The sequence below is a fragment of the Rattus norvegicus genome, chromosome 1 (genome assembly GCF_036323735.1).
Source record: "Rattus norvegicus strain BN/NHsdMcwi chromosome 1, GRCr8, whole genome shotgun sequence".
Classification (NCBI taxonomy): Eukaryota; Metazoa; Chordata; class Mammalia; order Rodentia; family Muridae; genus Rattus; species Rattus norvegicus.
Window position 1 is genome coordinate 173965032 of NC_086019.1, and position 5892 is coordinate 173970923.

A 5892-nucleotide genomic window follows, 5' to 3' on the forward strand; every position below is an offset into this window, starting at 1 on the left:
GGACTGATGTCATACAGACCCTAAGAGAACACAAATGCCAGCCCAGGTTACTGTATCCAGCAAAACTCTCAATTAACATTGATGGAGAAACCAAGATATTCCATGACAAAACCAAATTTACACAATATCTTTCTACAAATCCAGCACTACGAAGGATAATAAATGGTAAAGCCCAACATAAGGAGGCAAGCTATACCCGAGAAGAAGCAAGAAACTAATCGTCTTGGCAACAAAACAAAGAGAATGAAAGCACACAAACATAACCTCACATCCAAATATGAATATAAAGGGAAGCAATAATCACTATTCCTTAATATCTCTCAATATCAATGGCCTCAACTCCCCAATAAAAAGACATAGATTAACAAACTGGATACGCAATGAGGACCCTGCATTCTGCTGCCTACAGGAAACACACCTCAGAGACAAAGACAGACACTACCTCAGAGTGAAAGGCTGGAAAACAACTTTCCAAGCAAATGGTCAGAAGAAGCAAGCTGGAGTAGCCATTCTAATATCAAATAAAATCAATTTCCAACTAAAAGTCATCAAAAAAGATAAGGAAGGACACTTCATATTCATCAAAGGAAAAATCCACCAAGATGAACTCTCAATCCTAAATATCTATGCCCCAAATACAAGGGCACCTACATACGTAAAAGAAACCTTACTAAAGCTCAAAACACACATTGCACCTCACACAATAATAGTGGGAGACTTCAACACCCCACTCTCATCAATGGACAGATCATGGAAACAGAAATTAAACAGTGATGTCGACAGACTAAGAGAAGTCATGAGCCAAATGGACTTAACGGATATTTATAGAACATTCTATCCTAAAGCAAAAGGATATACCTTCTTCTCAGCTCCTCATGGTACTTTCTCCAAAATTGACCATATAATTGGTCAAAAAACGGGCCTCAACAGGTACAGAAAGATAGAGATAATCCCATGCATGCTATCGGACCACCACGGCCTAAAACTGGTCTTCAATAACAATAAGGGAAGAATGCCCACATATACGTGGAAATTGAACAATGCTCTACTCAATGATAACCTGGTCAAGGAAGAAATAAAGAAAGAAATTAAAAACTTTTTAGAATTTAATGAAAATGAAGATACAACATACTCAAACTTATGGGACACAATGAAAGCTGTGCTAAGAGGAAAACTCATAGCGCTGAGTGCCTGCAGAAAGAAACAGGAAAGAGCATATGTCAGCAGCTTGACAGCACACCTAAAAGCTCTAGAACAAAAAGAAGCAAATACACCCAGGAGGAGTAGAAGGCAGGAAATAATCAAACTCAGAGCTGAAATCAACCAAGTAGAAACAAAAAGGACCATAGAAAGAATCAACAGAACCAAAAGTTGGTTCTTTGAGAAAATCAACAAGATAGATAAACCCTTAGCCAGACTAACGAGAGGACACAGAGAGTGCGTCCAAATTAACAAAATTAGAAATGAAAAGGGAGACATAACTACAGATTCAGAGGAAATTCAAAAAATCATCAGATCTTACTATAAAAACCTATATTCAACAAAATTTGAAAATCTTCAGGAAATGGACAATTTCCTAGACAGATACCAGGTATCGAAGTTAAATCAGGAACAGATAAACCAGTTAAACAACCCCATAACTCCTAAGGAAATAGAAGCAGTCATTAAAGGTCTTCCAACCAAAAAGAGCCCAGGTCCAGACGGGTTTAGTGCAGAATTCTATCAAACCTTCATAGAAGACCTCATACCAATATTATCCAAACTATTCCACAAAATTGAAACAGATGGAGCACTACCGAATTCCTTCTACGAAGCCACAATTACTCTTATACCTAAACCACACAAAGACACAACAAAGAAAGAGAACTTCAGACCAATTTCCCTTATGAATATCGACGCAAAAATACTCAATAAAATTCTGGCAAACCGAATTCAAGAGCACATCAAAGCAATCATCCACCATGATCAAGTAGGCTTCATCCCAGGCATGCAGGGATGGTTTAATATACGGAAAACCATCAACGTGATCCATCATATAAACAAACTGAAAGAACAAAACCACATGATCATTTCATTAGATGCTGAGAAAGCATTTGACAAAATTCAACACCCCTTCATGATAAAAGTCCTGGAAAGAATAGGAATTCAAGGCCCATACCTAAACATAGTAAAAGCCATATACAGCAAACCAGTTGCTAACATTAAAGTAAATGGAGAGAAACTCGAAGCAATCCCACTAAAATCAGGGACTAGACAAGGCTGCCCACTCTCTCCCTACTTATTCAATATAGTTCTTGAAGTTCTAGCCAGAGCAATCAGACAACAAAAGGAGATCAAGGGGATATAGATCGGAAAAGAAGAAGTCAAAATATCACTATTTGCAGATGACATGATAGTATATTTAAGTGATCCCAAAAGTTCCACCAGAGAACTACTAAAGCTGATAAACAACTTCAGCAAAGTGGCTGGGTATAAAATTAACTCAAATAAATCAGTTGCCTTCCTCTATACAAAAGAGAAACAAGCCGAGAAAGAAATTAGGGAAACGACACCCTTCATAATAGACCCAAATAATATAAAGTACCTCGGTGTGACTTTAACCAAGCAAGTAAAAGATCTGTACAATAAGAACTTCAAGACACTGAGGAAAGAAATTGAAGAAGACCTCAGAAGATGGAAAGATCTCCCATGCTCATGGATTGGCAGGATTAATATAGTAAAAATGGCCATTTTACCAAAAGCAATCTACAGATTCAATGCAATCCCCATCAAAATACCAATCCAATTCTTCAAAGAGTTAGACAGAACAATTTGCAAATTCATCTGGAATAACAAAAAACCCAGGATAGCTAAAGCTATCCTCAACAATAAAAGGACTTCAGGGGGAATCACTATCCCTGAACTCAAGCAGTATTACAGAGCAATAGTGATAAAAACTGCATGGTATTGGTACAGAGACAGACAGATAGACCAATGGAATAGAATTGAAGACCCAGAAATGAACCCACACACCTATGGTCACTTGATTTTTGACAAAGGAGCCAAAACCATCCAATGGAAAAAAGATAGCATTTTCAGCAAATGGTGCTGGTTCAACTGGAGGGCAACATGTAGAAGAATGCAGATCGATCCATGCTTATCACCCTGTACAAAGCTTAAGTCCAAGTGGATCAAGGACCTCCACATCAAACCAGACACACTCAAACTAATAGAAGAAAAACTAGGGAAGCATCTGGAACACATGGGCACTGGAAAAAATTTCCTGAACAAAACACCAATGGCTTATGCTCTAAGATCAAGAATCGACAAATGGGATCTCATAAAACTGCAAAGCTTCTGTAAGGCAAAGGACACGGTGGTTAGGACAAAACGGCAACCAACAGATTGGGAAAAGATCTTTACCAATCCTACAACAGATAGAGGCCTTATATCCAAAATATACAAAGAACTCAAGAAGTTAGACCGCAGGGAAACAAATAACCCTATTAAAAAATGGGGTTCAGAGCTGAACAAAGAATTCACAGCTGAGGAATGCCGAATGGCTGAGAAACACCTAAAGAAATGTTCAACATCTTTAGTCATAAGGGAAATGCAAATCAAAACAACCCTGAGATTTCACCTCACACCAGTGAGAATGGCTAAGATCAAAAACTCAGGTGACAGCAGATGCTGGCGAGGATGTGGAGAAAGAGGAACACTCCTCCATTGTTGGTGGGATTGCAGACTGGTAAAACCATTCTGGAAATCAGTCTGGAGGTTCCTCAGAAAATTGGACATTGAACTGCCTGAGGATCCAGCTATACCTCTCTTGGGCATATACCCAAAAGATGCCTCAACATATAAAAGAGACACGTGCTCCACTATGTTCATCGCAGCCTTATTTATAATAGCCAGAAAATGGAAAGAACCGAGATGCCCTTCAACAGAGGAATGGATACAGAAAATGTGGTACATCTACACAATGGAATATTACTCAGCTATCAAAAACAACGAGTCTATGAAATTCGTAGGCAAATGGTTGGAACTGGAAAATATCATCCTGAGTGAGCTAACCCAATCACAGAAAGACATACATGGTATGCACTCATTGATAAGTGGCTATTAGCCCAAATGCTTGAATTACCCTAGATCCCTAGAACAAACGAAACTCAAGACGGATGATCAAAATGTGAATGCTTCACTCCTTCTTTAAATGAGGAAAAAGAATACCCTTGGCTGGGAAGGGAGAGGCAAAGATTAAAACAGAGACTGAAGGAACACCCATTCAGAGCCTGCCCCACAGGTGGCCCATACATATACAGCCACCCAATTGGACAAGATGGATGAAGCAAAGAAGTGCAGACCGACAGGAGCCGGATGTAGATCGCTCCTGAGAGACACAGCCAGAATACAGCAAATACAGAGGCGAATGCCAGCAGCAAACCAATGAGCTGAGAATAGGTCCCCCGTTGAAGGAATCAGAGAAAGAACTGGAAGAGCTTGAAGGGGCTCGAGACCCCAAAAGTACAACAATGTCAAGCAACCAGAGCTTCCAGGGACTAAGCCACTACCTAAAGACTATATATGGACTGACCCTGGACTCTGACCCCATAGGTAGCAATGAATATCCTAGTAAGAGCACCAGTGGAAGGGGAAGCCCTGGGTCCTGCTAAGACTGAACCCCCAGTGAACTAGACTATGGGGGGAGGGCGGCAATGGGGGGAGGGTTGGGAGGGGAACACCCATAAGGAAGGGGAGGGGGGAGGGGGATTTTGCCCGGAAACCGGGAAAGGGAATAACACTTGAAATGTATATAAGAAATACTCAAGTTAATAAAAAAAAAAAAAAAAAAAAAAAAAAAAAAAAAAAAAAAAAAAAAGAAAGCGAACTGAACAAGCCATGGAGAGGAAGCCAGTAAGTAATGTTCTTCCATGCCCTCTGCTTCAGTTCCTGCTTTGAGTTCCTGCCCTGACTTCCCGTCCTGACAGATTGCAACTGTAAGCAAAAGTAAACTTTTTCTTCCCAAGATGCCTTCCGTGACCTTTATCACAGCAATAAGAAGCAAAGGAGGGCACCCAAAGCTCGTGACAGACTTCTAGGCAGGCAGCGCTTCCCGAAGCGCCCCAAACGCCACTACCAACTAGGGACTAAAGATCCCAATACCTAGGACTATTGGGGACATTTCTCACTCAAATCACAACTTCCCTTCAGTACTGATGGCTCTTCAGGTGAGAACAAAAGGAACCCAGATGCCAAATGCCACTTCCTAATGTCTGCCCACCTTCTCCCAGCTTCCATTTGTGTTCTGGACCAAAGAGGGCATTGATCAGAGAAGAGCTGTGTAGTTCAGAGTTTCTTGTCTCCTCCAAACTCATGTTGAAATTTATGTGCGCTGTAGTGTTAGGGCCCTTGGGGGACAGCGTTTGGTCACAGGGCAGAGTCCTTGAGAGAATATCAGTGATGTGGGTGTGTGTGTGTGTGTGTGTGTGTGTGTGTGTGTGTGTGTGTATTGAGAGACAGGGAGTGCATGCTCTCATGCATACAGGTGCATGCAAGACACATGTGTATGTGTGTGTATGATCATGTGGAAACCAGAGGTCACCCTCAGGTGAGTCATCTACCTTGCTTATTGAAATAGGGTCTCTCACTGGGATCCAGGGCTCACTGATTTACCTCAGCTGGCATACTGCCTTAACCTCTCCAGTATGGGAAGACAAGAGAATGACATCATACCTGGCTTTCTTATGTTGGTGTTGGGGATGGAACTCCAGTCTTCATGCTTGCACAGCAAGCACCTTACTGACTAGAGTCTCTCCAGCCTCCTTAATGTTTTTCTTACAGTAATACATTAGCTTTCTCAGGACTTTGAGCCCCTTTCTCTTCTTCACAAGCCCATTTGCCCTTTCCTTTTTT

The 5892-nt window shown here is 41.1% G+C and overlaps 1 protein-coding gene across 13 annotated transcripts in view; it reads right to left on the reverse strand.

Annotated features, from left to right (window-relative positions):
• The window catches only part of Sbf2 (SET binding factor 2), a 366952-nt gene that overhangs the window by 177394 nt on the left and 183666 nt on the right, over positions 1-5892 (reverse strand).